Source organism: Lissotriton vulgaris, chromosome 11 (assembly GCF_964263255.1).
Source record: "Lissotriton vulgaris chromosome 11, aLisVul1.2, whole genome shotgun sequence".
Taxonomy (NCBI): Eukaryota; Metazoa; Chordata; class Amphibia; order Caudata; family Salamandridae; genus Lissotriton; species Lissotriton vulgaris.
The window spans coordinates 71,275,865-71,297,554 of NC_141699.1; the positions used below are offsets into that span (position 1 = coordinate 71,275,865).

Here is a 21,690-nt window from a genome sequence, read left to right on the forward strand (position 1 = left end):
TTCCTTCAGTCACACCACAGCTCTCCTTTGGACTGACCACAGCTGCGTTCACTTCACCTACAACAAGCCTACATCCAACAACCATCCCCGACCCACATTGCAAAGAAACTGGAACAAAATCACCATCGACCAGATCTCCTCATCGCTTCTTCAAAAGCCCCCGCCCAATCCTCTAACCCCGACCAAGCAGCCACCAACCTCACCCAATGGCTATCCAACAGCGCCGACCTCCTAGCACCACTGAAAAAACGACAAATCAAACTAGGCAGCAAGAAGGCCTCCTGGTTCAACGATGACCTTAAGAAATCCAAGAAATTATGTCGCTCCCTCGAGAAGGCCTGGAAAAAAGACCCAACCACCAGCACCAAGGACGCCTTCAAAAACGCCACCCGCATACACCACCAACTAATCCGAAATGCTAAGAAAGCAGCCTTCAAGGACCGTCTAGATAACAACGCCCACAACAGCAAGGAATTATTCAACATCGTCAAGGAATTTACCAACCCATCAGCCAACTCCAACGACATCACCCCTTCTCAAGCCCTCTGCAACTCCCTAGCCTCATTCTTCCACAACAGCTTCGACAACCAACCCGGAGATCAACCCACCCATTCCCCTGCAGGACCCCTTCCCCCCCTGAACATCCTCAATGACTGGAAGCCAATCTCTACTGAGGACACCATCCGTCTGATGAACTCTATCCACTCAGGATCCCCCACAGACCCTTGCCCTCACTACATCTTCAACAAAGCAGACTCCATTATTGCACCGCACCTCCGAGACGTCATCAACTGCTCCCTCAACTCCGCAACCTTCCCGGAAAGTTGGAAACACGCCGAACTCAGCGCCCTCCTGAAGAAACCCACAGCTGACCCCACCGAACTCAAAAACTATCGCCCTATCTCACTCCTTCCATTCCCGGCCAAAGTCATCGTGAAAGCTGTCAACAACCAGCTCGCCGCCTTCCTCGAAACCAACAAATCCCTCGACCCCTCACAGTCCGGCTTCCGAGCCAAACATAGCACTGAGACCGCACTCATTGCAGCAACAGACGATATTCGAAAACTACTGGACAATGGAGACACAGTCGCCCTCATCCTCCTCGACCTCTCCGCAGCCTTCGACACAGTCTGTCATAGCACCCTTTTACAGCGCCTCAGAAACATCGGAATCCAAGGAAAAGCACTGGAATGGATCACCTCGTTCCTCACCGAAGAACACAGAAAGTCCGCCTTCCACCATTCAAGTCAGAGGCTACTGAAGTCATCAGCGGCGTACCTCAAGGGTCCTCACTCAGTTCCACCCTCTTCAACGTTTACATGAGCCCCCTCGCGACCATCGCACGCCAACATAACCTCAACATCATCTCCTACGCCGACGACACTCAACTAATCCTATCACTCACCAGAGACCCTAACACAGCCAAAACCAACCTACACGAAGGAATGAAAGAAGTAGCCGAATGGATGAAGCACAGCCGTCTGAAACTGAACTCGGACAAAACAGAAGTCCTCATCTTAGGTACCTCCCCCTCCGCCTGGGACGACTCTTGGTGGCCAGAGGCTCTTGGAAAAGCACACATCCCGACGGACCACGCACGGAACCTGGGCGTCATCCTGGATTCCTCACTCTCGATGAACAGACAAGTCAACGCCGTCTCCTCATCTTGCTTCAACATTCTTCGCATGCTCAAAAAAACATTTCGCTGGATCCCTACCGAAACTAGAAAAACAGTCACCCACGCTCTGGTCACGAGCCGACTGGACTACGGAAACACCCTCTACGCCGGCACCACCGCAAAGCTCCAGAAAAAACTACAACGCATCCAGAACGCCTCAGCCAGGCTCATATTAGACATCCTGCGTAAAGAACACATCTCTGATCACCTGAAAAACCTCCACTGGCTCCCCGTCAATAAGAGAATCACTTTCCGGCTCCTAACCCACGCTCACAAAGCACTCTACGAAATCGGACCCGAATGCCTCAACACACGACTATCCTTCTACACCCCCTCCCGCCAGCTACGATCCTCCAACCAAGCCCTTGCCACTGTACCTCGCATCAACAAAACCACCATGGGAGGTAGATCCTTTTCCTACCTAGCAGCTAAAACTTGGAACTCACTTCCCACTCACCTTCGCCTTACCCAGAACCACCTAGCATTTAGAAAGCAACTCAAAACTTGGATATTCGACAAGTAACTCCCCACCCTTCTTCAAGCGCCTTGAGACCCTCTGGGTATGTAGCGCGCTATACAAATCTTTTGACTTGACTTGACTTATTGCCAATTTCTCCATGTTGCACTTTGGAGCCTTTTAAGTTGTGGGAGTTAGGTTTAGCCATACAAGTAGGGATGCTGTTTTTAATTGGGACAAGTGGGGAGGAACGCTAGGTGGTAGAAAATGTGTGATTCTCCACAGATTCTGGAACTTTCCTTCACAGAAATGTGAGGGATATGCATTATTTTAGGCAAAGTTTGAGGTTAGCAGGGCATTATGAGTATGAAAATATTGTGGGGTCCATGCATAAACACCCTGCAATCCATTGGGTGTCTAGTTTTCAAAATGACTGGGTTTAGTTGGTTTCTCTGCCAAAAGAGCACTGGTCTGAATGAAGCAACCATTCACCATGGCAAGTAGGAGGAAATTTGGATTTACTCCTCCTCTGCCAGCCCACAAGTCAAAACGATAAACAAAATAATCAGAATTTCCTCTTACTTGCCATGGGGTAGCCACCCACACACCATATTGTTTTCTACAATAAAAGATATCCCTGGTGTGTAGTGGCCTTTCTCCGCCTCCCCCCCATGGGGGAGATTGGATGTGGTCACCCCTATCCACCTCCCAGGGGCATCAAGTCTAATGTGCCACTGGTGTGCGGAGTGGGGGAAGAGATCACAGGTCCATACCCCCCCCCCCCCACGAGGGGGCTATTCCCCTCCACCCAAAAAAAACTGCCCTAAAAAATGTTTTTAAAAACCACCTGGTGTCTAGTGGGCTTCTGCCTCCCCCGGTCTTTTTGTCCACCCCCGGGGGTGATGGGGACCAGGGCAGGGATGGCTCCCTCCCACAATTGACACCCCTGGTCTCTAGTGGGTGGATCCCACTTTAGGATTGCCCCCCCCCAACAGCAACCCACAAGCAGGGTTTCACTATGGAGATACCATTGGAAACGGGAGATTCTCCACTTTCCAATGATACCTGGTCCATTAAAAATCTGTGCTGGGGGCTACAATATGCCCCCAAGAATTTACCCAGTGAAATTGAAATGAGTCGACCGACTCATTTCAATTTCAGAGAAATTACGTTAGTGTACCATGCATGTAAATGTATAAATGTAAATGTATAGGCATTTATATAGCGCACTACTTACCCGGAGGGTCCCAAGGCGCTTCGACCGCTGCGAAACCCTTCCTGGCTTCCCTGAGAGATGGTCCCTTAATGGGTATCTCCAGGGTGAGACCAGGCATCCCCGGCGGTCTGGTGGGGCCGTTAGTGAGGATGAGGCAAGCTAATGCCCAGAGTTGCCGAGTGTGATCGCTGATCAGAGTGGGCACCGAGGCGAGAGAATTATCGAGTCCGCTGACCCTGGTCCAGAAACCTGCCGCGCCGGGAATCGAACCCTGGTCCCGGGCCGTCCTCTGCTCTCGGGTCTGCCGCCTCTGCTCATCATATATCCTCCCAAAAACCGGGCTGGTGGGGAAGCTCTTCCCTATCAACCCGAGCGAAAACAGCCGAAACGGAAACACTGCGGTACAAGCACCAATGGATCCTTAACAGCCCCTCCTCAGTGTCGGCCAATGGCTCACACGCACTGAGATGGTCGAGTGGGCATCAGCCATTGGCTGATGCCCGCATTAAAAGGGTTAACTTAAAATGAGTCTGTGTTCTTTACTTACATTTTGTTACAATGGTTTTGTAGAGTGATTTACGCCAATGATACAGCATTTATCCGCATGTGCTACCTAAAAGACGGCTTGAAGTACGAAATTGTATTACACTCGCAAAGCCTACAATTCGCAAAATCAGAGACTTTCCATCTGCAAAATAGTAAGTTGCAATGGACGAAAAGGTACTTTGTAAGGTGGAAATGTCTTTGTAATTCACATACTACACTTTGTGAATCAATGAGGTTATTAATCAGAAAGTGAAGAGTACTGATACCTGCTTCTTCTTTCGATTTGCAGAGCTATGTATCAATGCTTTGGAAGGTTACCGATCTGTCAAAGCAAGTGATATTGATTTGCAAAGCTGGAACTTCCCAGTTTGGACAGCTTCTAGTCAGCAAACCCCAGCTACGGGCATCAGTGGGAGCAGTCAGTCGCCCAGGGGATCTATGCATTAATTACATAAGTAGGCATTTGCCATGAGTTGCATAAGAATCATGCCTTCTGCATATTAATGAAGCAAGAAGTTTTGCGACTCTTGTGAACAGTGTTCCTCCATTACGACTAATTTTTAGGTCATGCCTTAGACAGAGCATGCACTGTCTGTTGCAAGACCTATTGTTGAGCCTAAAGTGGACTGAAGCCTGTTGATTGCTTACCACTGGTTGGCTTTATTGTCACTCTTTTTTGCTTCATATTTGTCAGCTTCCTTGGGCTTTCCATCCTCTTCTGGCGTGTTGTCCCTTCCCTGGAGCATGGGCCAATAACTTGTGCCCTAGCACTGCTCCCTTTTCAGGCACTACTTTTTTGTTAAGCACTCCAAGAGAGTGCATTTTTTACAGCTGACTCCCTCATGTTCCTCTTTCCACCCATGCGTTTCTCTCCTAGACTTACCTCCTTCAGTAGCTGTTCTAGCTTCCTCCCCACCCTCTCACCTTCTATTGCAGATCTTGCTTTCCCACCCCCTTCTGTTGTCGATTCCCCATTATCACCATTGTTCGTTTGCTGCCTCATCCCGCCTGCCCACCCTCAGTTGTCCGATTTCCCATCCCGGACTACCCTTGTTTGTGTGCTTCCCCTTCTCTTTTCCGTGTGCTTCACCCACCCAACCCACCATACATTGCTCTTGTGTTTCCCTAAGCTCTCTGTTGTCTGTACACTTCTACGCCCGCACACTCTCACGGTTGTCCATGTGCCTCCGTATTGTTGTTCTTGAGTGTCCTTCTTTCCCACTGCTTCATCCCCTGCACACTCCCCACCCCTTACTTCCCAATGTGTTTTGTTTTTCTAAAACGATTAGCACTATATCAAAAAAGCGCATTTTGAACAACTTTTTTATTTATTAATCCATCCCCGATTATTAAATAAAAAGAAAAACATTCTAAACTCATTTTGAAGGTGTGGACATGCATGCTGGGGCACGCTCACAAAATGACGTGACAGACGCATCTTAGCATTTTAATCCAGCTGAACACCAACTGCCCTGCTGTACAGCATGACTAAAAATCATTGCCAAAGCCAACAGGCGAGAGCTATTTGCTTTGCCAATGCTCCTTATCAGTGACTGATCTGGTGCATCTTCCATTTATTTTGTTTTTAGTCTCGGTGTATCGCCCTCTAGAATACCAAGAAGTTTTTTTCCTACAATCACTCATTAAGTACACAGCCCATAAACAAAATATGGTGGGATCTGTGATGGACCAACTTCAGAGACCTCAATGTCAGGCAGAAGTAGTTCCATCAAATACTACACATTCCATTGCAATGGGGTACCTGCAGTTCTGCTACTTTCTTTATGGAAAGTACTGCAGGGATCTGAAAACGAAGGGCAAAAAAAATTCAAGCCTGGCGACCTTGGCATTGCGTCAGGCTTGCGGTTGAATCGCTTGCAATAAAGACAGGAGTCGAGCACGTCAAACACAGGCACGCTGCAAACAGATAAACGTCATGAATATGCCACAAACAGACCCGTTTTTCTCGTTACAAAATATGTGTTTTCACTGCTGTTGAGGTCCCTTACTGCTGATTCACTAGGATGGTTAGGCAACTACTTTTCCTGTTTCGTCCCTGATGGTATGAACTGTTTTTTTTGTAATTGTTTTCTGGGTGCTAACAGGCTGATTTTATGATGTTTGTTAACCAGAATCCCTTCCTGCTCTCTTGTAAAGCACTCGAATGCCTGAGCCAAGTATATGCCATACAAAAACGCAATCAATCAAACATGCATCGTGAAAACTTGGCAGTTATGCAACCTCTGTCCTATAAGCAGAAGGAGGGACTGTGTGCAGAAAAGGCGTAATAGGACTCCATGGAAGTCAGTTTAGAGGAGCAGAAGGGTTGCCACTTGGCTTCAGCCTCCACATCAACACGACATAGGATTTCTTTTGAAGGACTGATGCATTCTGGGGTTTATAGTACTGGCTTCTCTTCCCTTAACACACACGAGGATGTGTTTTAAAAGAAATCCCAGCCCTAGAGCCATGGTGTCCTAAACAGGGGGACTTACGGGTCTGTACATGGAGTTATGTGTCTGTACATGTACGCTTTTTTAACTTGCACACGTCACTTTTTCCTCCTGTAATGTACCGTTTGCTACCTCTTGTATTTTGTTTGCACACAATTGTCACTTGTGCCTCATGTAACGTAACGTTTGCTTTTGTAATTTGTTCACTTATAATTGTATCCTCATGTACCTCTACAGTTCCTATTGTGAAGCGCTCTGACACCTTCGGGTAAAGTCCGCGCTACATAAAACGCATAAAATAAATAATGTGACTTCAAAGGTTGAGGGGATGTTTCCATGCCCATCTGTGGAATACTCGGCGCTCTGCAAGGGTGGGAGCCTCTGGGAGCTAGAATGAGGGCCTCTGTGGAGGGCAGGATCTTACACCATGGTCTGCGTAGTTAGTGGCGGGGAGGGTGCGGGGTGTCTTCCCGGCTCTTACCCATCATCGTGCCGCGGACCGGGTCTCGGTGTGTCTCCGGGCTGCAGGGGCCATGGGCTGCCAGTGCAGTGCCTCCACCTAGACGACTAACGAGGGCGGGCGCCATCTGGCGGAAATGGACGGCACTGCACGCCCTTCTAGTGACTCTAGGTGTGGGAAAGCTTAAACGGCAGAGCGCCTTCTGCAGGAATCAAGAGGTACTGCAAGCGTGAGGCCCGTGGCTCGCACGCCCATAGTTATCATAAGAGGATCTTCGATAGTACTTATAGAGATAGAGAACGGACTGCTATCCGCCCACCGAAGGCCCCGCTCACGAAGCGGCCATATCAAAACTGTGTAGTTTCCAATGACGACACATTAGAGTAACCTTTGAAAGACAACCATCAAGCATCACTGACTTACACAAATCACATAGAGTGTCGTTTAAACATTTTAAAGTGATTTACGAGACCTTGTTTAGAAAAATAAAAGTGTAAATTATATGTGAATCAGTATTTTATTCTCCTGGAATAATTGTGTGTGCTTGAGTTAGTGCAGTTTTTTGATTGCCTGCTCTAAGATTTCTGTATGATTGGGGGTTGCACCCCAAAGGAAAGGCGGAGGCAGGTTATGGGGGTAAACAGCTTTTATTTAATTGCGGGGGGTGAAAGAGCGCTGGGAGCGAGGTCTGCGGGCTCCGCGCTCTGTCTAAAATGGTGGCTGCGCGCCGCGTCATCACGTAACTTTTAACGACTAGAGCACCCACACTACATATCTCCCTCCTTTAACCCGTTCGCTGCTGATGACTGCTCCCGGCCGTCATGAGTTACGGTGGGCGTGTGCTGATGACAGCCGGGAGCCGTCATGACCACGCCCGCGATTGGAATGTGCCGCACAGGCGCAGAATTCCGGCCGCAGCCAGGGGGTTAATGAACCAACAAACATGAGAAAATGCATGAAGTCCCAGAGTCTATCTGCATACACGCTCCTTAACTTCACCCATTTCATAGTCTCTATATTTCGCCGGTCTTACCACTGTTCTACCAGAGCGGGTGCATCTCACCGGGGTAGCTGAGACTTCTTCTGCTTTTTCTTGGAGAACTCTTGATCTCCGTCTTTCCATTGTCGTCTCTTTAGCATTGCACCTTTTATTGAAATGTTCCATGTAAACTCTTTGTGCTCTTTCCAGATTGTGGTGGGCCACTGCAGGAGACCACTTGCTCGTGATCGTACGTTCCTTCCACACCACATTGTCCTTGGTGAAAGGATCCCGACACCTTAGGATTTTGAAGGGACTGTATCCTGTGCTGGTTGGGGTGATCCTGTAGGCCCACAATGTGCTTTTCAGTTCTTTCTCCCAGTTCTTTCCGGCCCCTATCGCCGCTTGCACTGAGCCCATAATGACTCTATTGAACCGTTCGGCCAAACCATTTCCAGCGGGATGATACACGGATGTGTGCTTGATCTTGATCTCATTCCTATTCATATAGGTGTTCCACTTTTCTGACGTAAATTGGGACCCATTGTCACTTAGCATGGAACAAGGAATTCCTTCCCTTAAGAATGTTGCCGGGGGAGGAGCTACGCTAGCAAGCAAGATGGCCGCATAAGCTCCCGGCTCCGCCGACCTCCGCCAGCAGCTCGTATATCCTGCAATTTATCCTGCTTCTACACCGGACTCCCGTGTACACGAGGAGTGACTGACTCTGAAGGTGCAATCCCGAACTTTTTAACTCATCGGGTGATGAAGATACGCCGTGTTTCATTCTCGGCCTAACTCAGCGTGGAAGCCGGGGCCTCGATTTCCAACCCATCCGGGCTGGAGTTGAACAACATCGGCTGTGGACTTTGGGCTTTGTCCGGTCTCCCGAATGGAGACACACTTTACTTGTTTCCAACGGCGATTTAGTATCCTGTCTACACCGCAGACGCTGCAGCGTGACTCTTCGGTTGCTGCGGTCCTGTATCCGACGCACGGAGACACCGTAAGACTCCCGGGGGTGACGGACCAGAGCACTGACTAGCGGCGAAGGTGTAGAAATCGTGAGGTGAGGACGCCCCTTTGTTGTTGTCTGCTCCGGTTGTGCCTGCTACCCCGGAGTAGTCGACCTCCGGGGTTCATATCCTGCTCTGTCGCTTCGCGAGAGGAGATGGAGGGGACAGAAGGCACACCATCGCTGCATGCCATAATGGTGGCCATTGGAGCACTCCACTCGCAGATCATCGTCAAATACCAGGCACTGTCTGCAACAGTGGACAATATCTGCCGGAGACCGTACGGCGACTTTTAGGCATCATATCAGCCCGTTGTAATACCCATGGAACATTGTATGCTCAACTTTGAGGACCCTGTGCGGAAGCCGGATTCCGTGTGCGCTGCTGTTCCCTACAGGATAGATCGCGCGCCCGTGAACATTGTTAGCTTTTCCTGCTTGAGCCATATCCCGCTAAACATCGACAGGGACAACCTTGAGTGCCTCAACAAGGTCACCAGTGGATATCGGAGAGTTTCATTATCCTTCCACGCCTTTCCTCACTTGCTCTGTGGATATTGTGAACTTTTATCCTTTCTTCGATTCGCTCGTACTGACTTGATCTTTTATGAACGCTCTGCTTCTTTCACTGTTGTTGTGGTCTGGGTTATAAGGGCTCTAGTGAAGAATCGTACCGGCCAGGGTTAACTTGTGTTTTTTAGGGTTTGTCATAATATTTTAATTTGCTGCTGGGATTGTGACCTGTAATGTACGGGAGTCGGGTGGTTTGTATCATACTTCCCCGGATTGATTGTATATTTCGCTGCATTCTATTTTGACCGTGTTTCGGGGTGGTCGCATCTGGTGGGGGGTAAGGGAGTCCGGGAGTGTGTTTTTATCTGTCCTCCTCTGCTTCTCTTCTCATTTTAGGGATGTTTCTGGGCGACAGGCACGCTGCTAGTGGGTTAGGCCGTAGCCATTGCAGGGGTGCAGGGTGGAGGGTTGTTTTGTTCTTCACCCTCGTTGAGCTTGCTAGCGCTTGCGTCTTTACTGTTCCTTTTAAGTTGGTCCGCGACTACCTTCTTACACCTACCCGCCTTTATTATACCTTCGAATGTGTGGCTCCGGATATCCTGTATCTTCTTCTTTATCTTGTCTTTGGGGGGGGGTTAAATGTAAAACGAAACCTTATGAATATCATGCGATCTGTAATGTGTTCAATGCACCGGATATCCTTTACCGCTGCCGGACCTCAGGGTTGCCGGCTGAAGAGCTGTGTTATTGGAACTTTTGATACGTATCGCCTAAATGTAGTGACCGGGCCCTGTGGTTGTAGGTCTACTTCTGTAATTTTTGCTGAACGATATAATAAAGGTTTAAAAAAAAAAGGAATGTTGCCGTGAGGAATTCCAGCACTTTTTCCGTGTCCATTTCTTCTTGTATGTCTATCTCCGGCCATTTGGAATACCTGTCCACTAGCACAACTACATATTTTGGAATTCCTTAGGCATTTTTTTTTGAAATGGCAAAAACCCAGGCAGACTTCAAACACAAAAGCTGGCTAAATAATGAATAATAAAAACATGAATGTGTACTGAATAAAAAGTAATGCAATGGACTGAAATGATATCAAAAATAGTTGAAATTTAATAGATAATACACTCTTTACATAAAATACATAAAAAACATGTGGCTATTATTAAAGTATACATTTAAAGCACATCATGATATATATAAAAAAAGGAACTTTTGTTTTCCTTTTTGTGAAGATTAGGGCTGTGACACACAGCCCTAATCTTCACAAAAAGGAAAACAAAAGTTCCTTTTTTTATATATATCATGATGTGCTTTAAATGTATACTTTAATAATAGCCACATGTTTTTTATGTATTTTATGTAAAGAGTGTATTATCTATTAAATTTCAACTATTTTTGATATCATTTCAGTCCATTGCATTACTTTTTATTCAGTACACATTCATGTTTTTATTATTCATTATTTAGCCAGCTTTTGTGTTTGAAGTCTGCCTGGGTTTTTGCCATTTCAAAAAAACTGTTGTCCCTGACCCAGGAGTCATATCCATATCAGGGGGTCCTTGTTATCTACAGGAATTCCTTAGGCATCCAGCACCGGACCAAGAATGTCTATCGATGGCTCTTCCCAGGGGTTTTTGGGGTTGTCGAACTTTCCCAAGGAGGGTCGCAACAAGCTTTGGGATTTGTCCGCATTTTGGCACTGCATACACTCCCTGACATGTCTTTCTATCTGGGCATCCATTGCTGGCCACCAATACATTTGTTTGGTTCGTAGTTTGGTTTTCACGATGCCTAAGTGTCCTTTATGTAGGATGGCAAGCAGATGCGGAGCCAAGGATGCGGGAGGAACTACCTTGCCCCCTCTCAACAAGAAGATCCCCTGGTCTCCTACAGATAGTTCCTCACGTACTTCGAAGAACTTCCTGTGCTCCGCCTTTAAGTGTCTCTTTTCCGGCCATCCCTGCAGTACGGATTTCTTCACCACCCTGAGGTCTACATAATTCTCATAGGCTTCCTTCCCTTCCTGCACACTTATCACTTTCTCATGGCCTTCCAAGAAAGCCACACTGATGTTCTCTTCCTCTGTTAATGACGGTGCTTCCTCCATGGCTGATGCCCTTCTTAAGTAATAAGTTTCCTTGTTTTGAGCCCCAGGGATGTACTTCACATCATACCGATAGTCCAGCAGGTTCAAAGTCATTTTCCCTATGCGGGGGGTTGCATTCACGTGTCTACTCGACCGGGAGTACTTTAATCATCAGCTTGTGATCCATCCTGAGCTTGAACCTTGTGCCCCAGATGAATTGTCGAAACTTCTCCATGGCCCAGATTGTCGCCAGCATCTCTATTTCCATGACGCTGAACTTCTGCTCTGTGTGTGACAGGGACCAGGACGAGAAACGGAGGGTGGATACGTCCCCTTCTCTCGTTTCTTGTATTAAGACAGCTCCTAGTCCCTTCTCACTCGCATCCGTGGTTAGTATGGATCTTGCCTGTTGGTCAAACCCTTGAAACGGTACCGCTGTACAGATGTCCTCCTTGATCCTCTGGAATTCATCTTGTGTTTCCTCCGTCCATGTAAAAAATGTTTTATCTCAAATGAGTTGGCGCAGGTGGTGCGTCTTGGTTGCGAAATGCGGCACAAATTTGCTGTAAAACTCAGCCATCCCTAAGAACGAGCACACTTCTTCCTTGCTCCTTGGTGGTGGTGCATCCCATATGGCTCTGGCGTTGGCTTGTTTGGGCGTGACACCTTGATCGCTGATCTCATGGCCCAAGTAAGTGACAGACATCATTCCAAAATGACACTTCTCCCATTCTGCAGCTAGGCCATTACGTTCCAAGACATGTAACACCTGGAGCAGTTTTGCATCGTGTTCAGCCCTATCTTTGCTCATTATCAGAATGTCATCTTGAAAATACTGTACCCCTTCGGTGTTCTTAAACAACTTGTGCAGCCGACACAAGGCCAAATGGCTTCCTTCAAAACTGGTAGAACCCGTACGGAGTTTTAAATGATGTCAGCTTGCGGCATGTGTGGTGTAGGGCTATTCGGTGATACGCTGAGGTGAGGTCGATGGTGGAGAACCATTTCACCCCCTTCGTTTTTGCCAACATTTCATCAATTCTGGGTAGCGGGAACTTTTCCACTATGATGTTCTTATTCAGCTCCCTCAGGTCCACACACAGGCGAACTTTGCCATTCGGTTTTCTCACTACCACCAGAGGCGCAAGCCATTCTGCACTATTCATCGGCTCGATGATCCCGTTATCTTCTAGTATCTGTAATTCTTCTTGTACCACCTCCCTGATTGCTAAGGGGATATTTCTCACCTTGTGGCACACTGGCTTGGCGTTTGCTTTGATCGTTATCTTGTGGGTGAATTTCGTCAGTTTTCCCACTTTGCCTCCAAATACTGTGGGAAAGTCCTCTTTTAAGTTGGTGACGTTTGGTTGTCGACCTGGATTGGTCATCAGCACTTGTGTAGCTCCTCCTGGATCCAACTGTATGCCCAGATCGCCTTGGTCGACCCAACCCAGGACTGAAGGACCTTTCTCAGCTACGTATAACTTGCACCACGCGCTGCGATCCTTAAGTTCAAATTTCAAGACTCGATACCCCACCATGGGGATTGGCTCCCCTGTAAATGTGACTGGTAGTATATCCAGAGGTTCCAGGTGAGGTTCTAGCTGTTGTTTGAAACTCTCTTCCCAAACTTTGCGTTGCACTATCATATACGGGGATCCCGAATCTGCCATCATCTATTTACGTACACCCCCAATGGCCATGTCACATTGCGGTTTCCTGGAGCGGGTGCAGTCGATACTTAATATTTGTTCTTCAATGCACAACACATTGTCTTCCTCTTCCACTTCGTCTTCTTCTCCGTCCGGTTCCTGTGCGACGTATCTGACCGCCGTGCTTCTCAGCTTGCGAAGACACACCTTCTCGTAATGTCCAATTATTCTACAGAACATACATTTGGCACCGAAAGCTGGACAACGTTTGTCATGAGCTGCATGGGACTGGCTGCCGCACCGGTAGCACTCATTCTTGTTGTCACTTGGGGGTTTCTTCCCTGGCAATGGTCTGGGTGTCCATCTAGCCGAAGTCTTCTTGTCCCCCATTTCTGCTCTACCCTTGTCCGGTGGGTCTGCTTCAGTGACCTTGTTGACCATGGGCCTTGTGGGGGTTTCCTTCTTTGCCGCCTCTGCGCATCTTTTTGATAGTTCAGATTTCTTCACCATGGCTATGACCTCCTTCAAGGATGCATCTCTATTAACCTACAACTTATATTGGATTGCTGAGTTCGTGGTGTGCATGACAATTTGGTCTTTAATGAAGTCATCATGTAAGACGCCGAACTTGCATGTGATGGCCAGTTTCTTTAATGCCGCTACATACTCATCTATAGACTCCCCCGCTCCTTGCTTTCTCTGTTGGAAGTTGTACCTATCTATGGACGTGCACACCGCAGGTCTATAGTGGTTATTCAAATCTTCTTTAGCATGCTGAAATACGTCATCATCTACTGCCTGGCTTAGTGTGGGAACTAGATTTTGGAACACTCTGATGCCTTCCGGGCCTAAGTTATGGAGCAATATCCTCCTTCTTCTCTTGCTAGGAAATGCTTCTCCATTTTCATCTTCCAGCACTTCTAGGTAGTTCATGAAATATTCTCTCCAATCCTCCCATTTCATTGTGGGGTCTCCTGGCCGGGGTAGAAAGGGAATCAGAGTTGTCAGCGAGGAGGGTTGGGCACACATCTCTGCTCTCCTGTCTGGCACTTCTCCCTCTCCTCTGGGGCTTCCTGGTGCACCCTGTCTGTGTTGGCGCATGGGGCTCTGTAGGGGCACAGATTCCCCCGTGCTTTGCTGTGTCTGCTCCGCCAGGGTCCCGGTGGGGGAACTGGTGGCTCAGGTGTGGTGCCTGGTGTTTCCGTGCCCGGCTGGTGTCTTGCCTTCCACTGGTCGCGCTCTTTTCCGCCGCTTTGCTTCACACTGTGGCCCTCTCCTGTCGTGTGGTTGCCTTCGGTGGGTCGCGGGGGGAGGGGCACCGCCTGGGCGTCTCTCTGCCCTGATCCCATCCTCGTCGCCAATTGTAGGATTGGGGTTGCACCCCAAAGGAAAGGCGGAGGCAGGTTATGGGGATAAACAGCTTTTATTTAATTGCGGGGGAAAGGGCGCCGGGAGCGAGGTCTGCACTCTTCGCGGGCTCCGCGCTCTGTCTAACCTGGCGGCTGCACGCCGCGTCATCACAGAACGCTCAACAACTAGAGCGCCCACACTACTATTTCAGCTACTGAATTGGCCTCTGTAACTTCAAAGACAGAGGAGTTACAGCCTACCAATCTTGTAATAATTTTTACCAGATATGCTACGAGGGAGGCGGGGTTAGCGCTTGGGAAATGGGGCGGGGCTTTGCAATGCCCTCACTGCCTGAATACCATCACTTGCCCTCATTTATATTGGATAATTAGATAGTGCCTATTACCACCAAAGCGTTAAAGCGCTTTAGGACTGGAAACAGGCTACTTCAGAACCCAAGATTGAAGGTTAATCCAGTTCAGAATCACCTTTGCCACAATGGCATCCTGGATTGATGGAAATGCGGCGATTGTTGTGTCTTGTAAATAAAATAACGCTAGAACTCTTTAGGTTCCATTGTACACAGTAGGCCTGTGACGTTAGCGCTGGAGAGATGAGTTGAAGGCAGGCTTAAAATGTTGAGCTCCTCCATTAGGGCAGAGGAAATTTGCCACACTGTTTTCTCGCAGTGCGAGAAGCAGAAACATAAAATGGTATTTTAAATATAAAATAGTATTTTAAATACCATTTTATGTTTCTGCTTCTCATGCTGTGAGAAAGCAGAATGGTATGACTGGTTGGGGGCAGTGGGAGGGTATGCCTAGTTGGGGGCGGGTGGGTGGGCGGGTTGGGGAGGAGTGGCTTGCCGACTGTGGTGGGCCCTGACCTTTTGGCACTCTAAATTTTCTCTATGTAGGCTGCATGCCGCCTACATAGAGAAAATGGCCTCCCCACAGGCTCCCGGCTGGGCGCTGTCTGCACCAATCACAACGCTGCCTTTGCAGTATTGTGATTGGCTGAGGGAAGGGAGACTGCCTGCTTCCTGTTCGGTAGTGGGTGCTCTGCGAGTGGTGAAGGATTGTCGTCAGTGTAGGCAGGAGAACTGCCTGTGGGTGGTGTTCGGCGTCGATCTCTGGCAGTTTTTGTTCCTGCTGGGGTTGAGTACAAGGAGAGGGGCGGTTTTGTAGCGGAGGGGGGGGGGTCATAGATCTAGGGTCCCTAGCGCTGGCCGCGGTTGGGGCACAAATGGTCACAGACGGGTTTGCCAGCAGCCACCATTAAGTAGGGGCGGGAGGCGGGACAAGAGGCTGGGAGGCAGGAGCGGGAGCTGTGTAAGGGGGACGGGCCAAAGGGCAGCAACGGCGGGAAAACCGGCGGTATAATACATTAAATTGTAAATCAAATAAGGCTAAAGGAAAAAGGAGACACCTAGCGGGGCATTTCAAAATGACAATAAAGGCATTGAAAAATAAAATGAGGGCAAGAAGGGCCGCCAGGCAGGCAGGAATGAGGCTGCAGGTGTGAAACCTCACGGAAGGGGGGCTCAACACTGCGGCGTGGCGTCGGTGCTGCATAGCTGCCAGGGAGAGAGCTGACCAAGACCGGAGGTCATGGTCTTACTCTGTGAGTGAACAAGGCTTCTTTCTAGAAGGGAAGACATGAGAATGCATGTTCGTTTTACAGGGAAGCTTATTTAATAAGAAATATCACATTTCCACAGAAAAATATGAAATTCCACTGCTGCATTTAGAAATGAAAACATTTTACTATGCGTGTTTTTAGAAACTAACCAATCTATTATCCATGCTGCTTTTCCTTTTTGACCTTTGAAACCTTTACAGTTGAATTAAAAGGAAAGCTGGACTAAAGCGGAACTGTTTACCAGCTCGCATAAACAAATGGCATAATGTAGCAAAGAAGCAGTTATCAGTCAACTGCCACATGAAAAGTGTGCACAAAATCGATCTCTGCGCAGCATCAAGAATGGCGATGAGCGGCATGCAGGCACGCACCTTAGAGGGAACTGTGGTCCTGGGTGTGGTGTAGCGTTCTAGTGGACGCACGTCGCGTACCGACGTGACGTGCTGGCGGCCATTTTGGCGGCTGCACGCGCATCCCGATTCAGAGGCGCGAAAGCCGAGGAGAGAGTGCATCGGCTCGGCGCTCCCTAGGAGATTGGAATTTAGATAAAAGCGTGTAACTCCTCACACTGTGTCCTGTCTTTATTTAAAGCAACTGCACCTTTACAATGGCGACGAGAGCGGGATTCTGAACAAAGAACACCCACACAGAAAAAAAAGGAGCACCAATGGAGACAAGTACTTAGGACAAAGGAGGAAAGGTAGCTGAACCAGGCAATTGAGAAGACCAGTCAAGCACCAACCTGCAAGTAAGCTACCACACGCCATATCTAACACTAGAGAGCACAATCCCACCGGCATTAGACGAGCACTGGGGGAAGAAAAGAAATAAGACGGAGCTGGTGACAAGGGCACTCAAGAGTTCTGCGACCCCGCGACTTGGGCATCAGCGCTGCCTACCTCAGGAAAGAGCGAAGGGGCAGACACAGAAAGACCCCAGATACAGACCAAGAAACAGGAGGCAGACAGCACGCCAGGCAGTCCCAGAAGTCACAGCGGCACGCCACCCAAAGAAATGCGCAAAAAGATGTGCGCGCAAGCGGTGTATGCGACAGCCCCAGTGCAATTTCTGCCTAAACCAGGGGAACCACTCATGAAATGGGAAGATTGGAGAGACTACATTGACAACTTCATAGAGGTGCTTGAAGATGAAAACGATGAAAAGTTCACCAGCAAGAGGAAGAAGCGCATTCTGCTACATAACCTAGGCCCAGAAGGGCTCAGAATCTACAAGAACCTAGTGCCCAAACAACGAGGAAGCACAGATGACGACGTGTATGCCCATGCCATAGATGACTTAAATGAACACTATAAGCCGGCAGTGTGTGTATCGATAGACAGATTCAACTTCCAGCAACGGAAGCAACGTCCAGGGGAGTCAGTGGAAGAGTACGTGGCAGCACTAAAGAAACTGGCCACCACGTGCAAATACGACACATTCGAAGAGGAATTCATCAAAGATCAAATCGTGATGCACACCACGAGCACGGCCATGTAGGACAAGCTGTGGGCCAGCGGCGACGCCACGCTGAAAGAGGTGATGGTGATTGTCAAGAGGGCAGAATTGGCGCGCAGGTGCGTGGAAGCGGCGAAGAGAGAGACGGTACCCAGTCCTATGGTGAATAAAGTAGATGATGAGGAGCCCCGCAGGGACTATAAATATAAAGGATCCTCATCGAAGGGACCCAACAAGTGGCAAGGCAACCCAGGTTCCCCAGGAAAACAGACTGGGAACAACAAGAAAACGTGTTATAGATGCGGAAGCTGGTCCCACGAAGCGCAGGACAGGAAGTGCCCAGCATTTCGTGCCAAATGTATGTACTGCGGAATCGTAGGCCACTACGAGAAAGTGTGCTGAAGGAAATCCTCCAGGGGCATGGTGAAATATATCGACCACGAACGAGAAGATCGAGAAGAAGACGTGGAGGAGGATGTCGATGCCGTACTCTGCATCTATGACCAAGTGTTAAGTGTAGACAATAAAAGATCGACCAAACTGGTGCTGGAAATGACGATTGGAGGAGTGCCGATAAGTATAATGGCAGATACTGGCTCGCCCTACACCATAGTCCAGAGAGCGGTATGGAACGAAACATTCAAACCACACTTGGGCTCGGACTTGGAGAAATTGGACATCCGACCAGTCACGTATAATGGAGACCGCATACCCATGGTCGGATTCAGACCTTTGAAGTTTGAGTTCAGAGGACGCTTCGCATACTGCAAACTGTATATATCGGAGAAGGGACCATCCGTGCTGGGATGGCTGGACCAGGGCGACCTGGGCATCAAACTGGATCCAGGAGGGAAAGAACAGATACTGCTCACTGAACCTGAGGTTTGGCCAGACCTGGACAAATGGAAGAGAGAGTACCCCAAAGTATTCGGAGGCACGGTGGGAAGACTGGAGAAATTCTCACATAAGATAGTTCTGAAGGACGAAGCCATACCAGTGTCTCATAAGGTGAGAAATGTACCCCTGGCGGTGAGAGAGGCGGTGCAGGAGGAACTGCAAGAACTGGAAAGAAAGGGGATCATCGAACCGATCACGTGCGCTGAGTGGCTGGCGCCATTGGTGGTGGTCATGAAGCCCAGCGGGAAGGTCAGGCTATGCGTAGACCTGCGCGAACTGAATAAAAACATTGTGGTGGAGAATCAATCAATCAAAAACACTTGTATAGCACGCTACTCACCCGGAAGGGTCTCAAGGCGCTTGGGGGAAGGGGGCCGCTACTGCTCGAACAGCCAGGTCTTGAATTGTCTCCTGAATGCGAGGTGGTCCTGGGTCAGCCGAAGGTGGATGGGGAGGGAGTTCCATGTCTTGGCCGCCAGGTAGGAGAAGGATCTGCCTCCAGCGGTGGCTCTTCGGATGCATGGTACGGCGGCGAGTCTGGTGGACCGTAGCTGGCGGGTGGGCGTGTGGAAGGTCAGGCGGTCGTTGAGGTACTTGGGGCCCAGGTTGTGGAGAGACTTGTGTGCGTGGGTGAGGAGCCTGAATGTGATCCTCTTGTTGACGGGGAGCCAGTGCAGGTTCTTCAGGTGGCCGGAGATGTGGCTGCATCGAGGGATGTCCAGGATGAGTCGGGCGGAGGCGTTCTGGATGCGTTGTAGTCTTTTCTGTTGCTTGGCTGTGGTTCCGGCGTAGAGGGTGTTTCCGTTGTCCAGCCGGCTGGTGACGAGGGCCTGGGTGACCGTCTTCCTGGTTTCGATCGGGATCCATCGGAAGATCTTGCGGAGCATGCAGAGGGTGTGAAAGCATGAAGAGGAGACGGCGTTGACTTGTCTGGTCATCGAGAGGGAGGAGTCCAGGATGAAGCCCAGGTTGCGTGCGTGGTCTGTCGGCTTGGGGGCGGTGCCCAGGGCTGGGGGCCACCAGGAGTCGTCCCAGGCAGAGGGTGATGGTCCAAGGATGAGGACTTCCGTCTTGTCTGAGTTCAGTTTCAAGCGGCTGTTCTTCATTCACTCGGCGATGTCTTTCATCCCTTCGTGGAGGCTGGTTCTGGCGATGTAGGGGTCTCTGGTGAGGGAGAGGATCAGCTGGGTGTCGTCGGCGTAGGAGATGATGTTGAGGTTGTGTTGGCGTGCGATGGCTGCGAGAGGTCTCATGTAGACGTCGAAGAGGGAGGGGCCGAGTGATGATCCTTGCGGGTCGCCGCAGATGACTTCGGTGGCCTCGGAACGAAACGGGGGGAGGCGGACTCTCTGTGTTCTACCATCGAGGAACGAGATGATCCACTTCAATGCCTTCTCTTGGATGCCGGTGTTGCTGAGGCGTTGGACTAGAGTGAGGTGGCAGACAGTGTTGAACGCGGCGGAGAGGTCCAGGAGGATGAGTGCCGCTGTTTCCCCGTCGTCGAGAAGGGCTCGGATGTCGTCGGTGGCTGAGATGAGGGCGGTCTCGGTGCTGTGGTTGGCTCTGAAACCGGACTGCGAGGGGTCGAGGGATCCATTTGTCTCGAGGAAGGTGGCAAGCTGTCTGTTGGCGATCTTCTCGATGACTTTGGCAGGAAAAGGGAGGAGCGAGATGGGGCGGAAGTTTTTGAGGTCGGTGGGGTCCGCTGTTGGTTTCTTCAGTAGGGCGCTGAGCTCGGCATGCTTCCACCTCTCCGGGAAGGTGGCGGTGTCGAAGGAGGTGTTGATGACGTCTCGGAGTTGGGGTGCGATGGTGGAGTCGGCCTTGTTGAAGACGTGGTGGGGGCAGGGGTCAGTCGGAGATCCGCAGTGGATGGTGTTCATCGTGCAGGCTGTGTCTTCGGTGGTCACTGCGGTCCAGGTGCGGAGGGTCGTGGTGGGGTGCGTTGGTTCGACGGTTGGGTGCGAGGATGGTGTGCCGAAGCTGTTGTGGATGTCGGCAATCTTGCGGTGGAAGAACGAGGCGAGGGAGTCGCAGAGATCTTGTGAGGGGGTGATGTTGTTGTTGCCGGTGCTGGGGTTGGAGAACTCCTTGACGATGCTGAAGAGTTCCTTGCTGTCGTGGGCGTTGTTGTCCAGTCGATCCTTCAGTGATTTCTTCTTGGTGGTGCGGATGAGCTGGTGGTGCTCTCGGTCGCGTGTTTGAGGGCGGTCATGTTGTCGGTGGTCCGGTCGAGGAGCCAGGCTTTCTCTAGGGTGCGGCAGGTATTTTTGGAGTCCTTGAGTTCGTCGGTGAACCAGGGGGCCTTCTTGCTTCTGGGTTTGCTGGGAGGGTTCTTCAGTGGTGCGAGGTTGTCGGCGCAGGCTGTCAGCCACTGCGTGAAGTTGCGGGCTGCTTCGTTGGGGTCCGGTGTGCTGGCAGGTGGTTCTGGCTGAGGGAGGTGGTGAGCTGGTCGGCGGTGATCTTGCTCCAGCTTCTGTGAGGAACCTGTTGCGGGTGGTGGGTAGTGGTTTTTCTGAAGCTGAAGTGGACGCAGCTGTGGTCGGTCCAGTGAAGTTCGGTGGAGTGGCTGAAGGTGATGTGCTTGCTGGATGAGAAGACGGGGTCAAGCGTATGGCCGGCATAGTGGGTGGGGGTGTTGACCAGTTGCTTGAGTTCGAGGTTGGCGAGGTTGTCCAGCAGGGCGGAGGTGTTGCGGTCCTTCTTGTTCTCCAGGTGGAAGTTGAGGTCCCCTAGGAGGATGTAGTCGGCGGAGGGGAGGGCGTGTGGGCTGATGAAGTCCGTGATGTCTTCGCCAAATTGTGCGCGTGGTCCCGGGGGTCTGTAGATGAGGGTGCCTCTGAGGGTCGTCTTTGGGTCGGTGTGAATCTGGAAGTGGAGGTGTTCAGCGGCGGTGAAGGTGTCGTCGGCGTCGGTCGTGATGCGGATGGTGTTCTTGTGGACGATGGCGATGCCTCCTCCGGTCTGGTTGACGCGGTCCCTCCTGATGATCATGTATCCATCCGGGATGGCGATGGCGATGTCGGGGGCCGAGGAGGCTGTGAGAAGTTGGCCCGATATGCAGTGCTCACTATTCTAGTGATCACTATGCATCGGTCCAAACGACCCTTATGGTGATTGGTTGTAAGTCAACCTTAGACCAGCTATCCTAGTAGCGTGGATACGAGCAGTCTTCGGGCTACACTCTAGAGGGCGTGTTAAGCCAGCTGTTATACCATCACATACCCCTTGAACACCAAGTGAAAGGACACCACACAAGTGTTATGAAAATAAACAGTGTATTTATTAG

General features: G+C 50.1%; 1 protein-coding gene across 1 annotated transcript in view; it reads right to left on the reverse strand.

The window, feature by feature from the left end:
• YDJC (YdjC chitooligosaccharide deacetylase homolog) overlaps window positions 1-6,937 on the reverse strand; it is a 129,715-nt gene extending 122,778 nt beyond the window's left edge. The window contains exon 1 of the mRNA XM_086942723.1: window positions 6,832-6,937. The gene's annotated coding sequence lies outside the window, so the exon portion shown is untranslated. The remainder of the gene's footprint in view (window positions 1-6,831) is intronic.
• Between the last annotated feature and the right edge of the window lie 14,753 nt (window positions 6,938-21,690).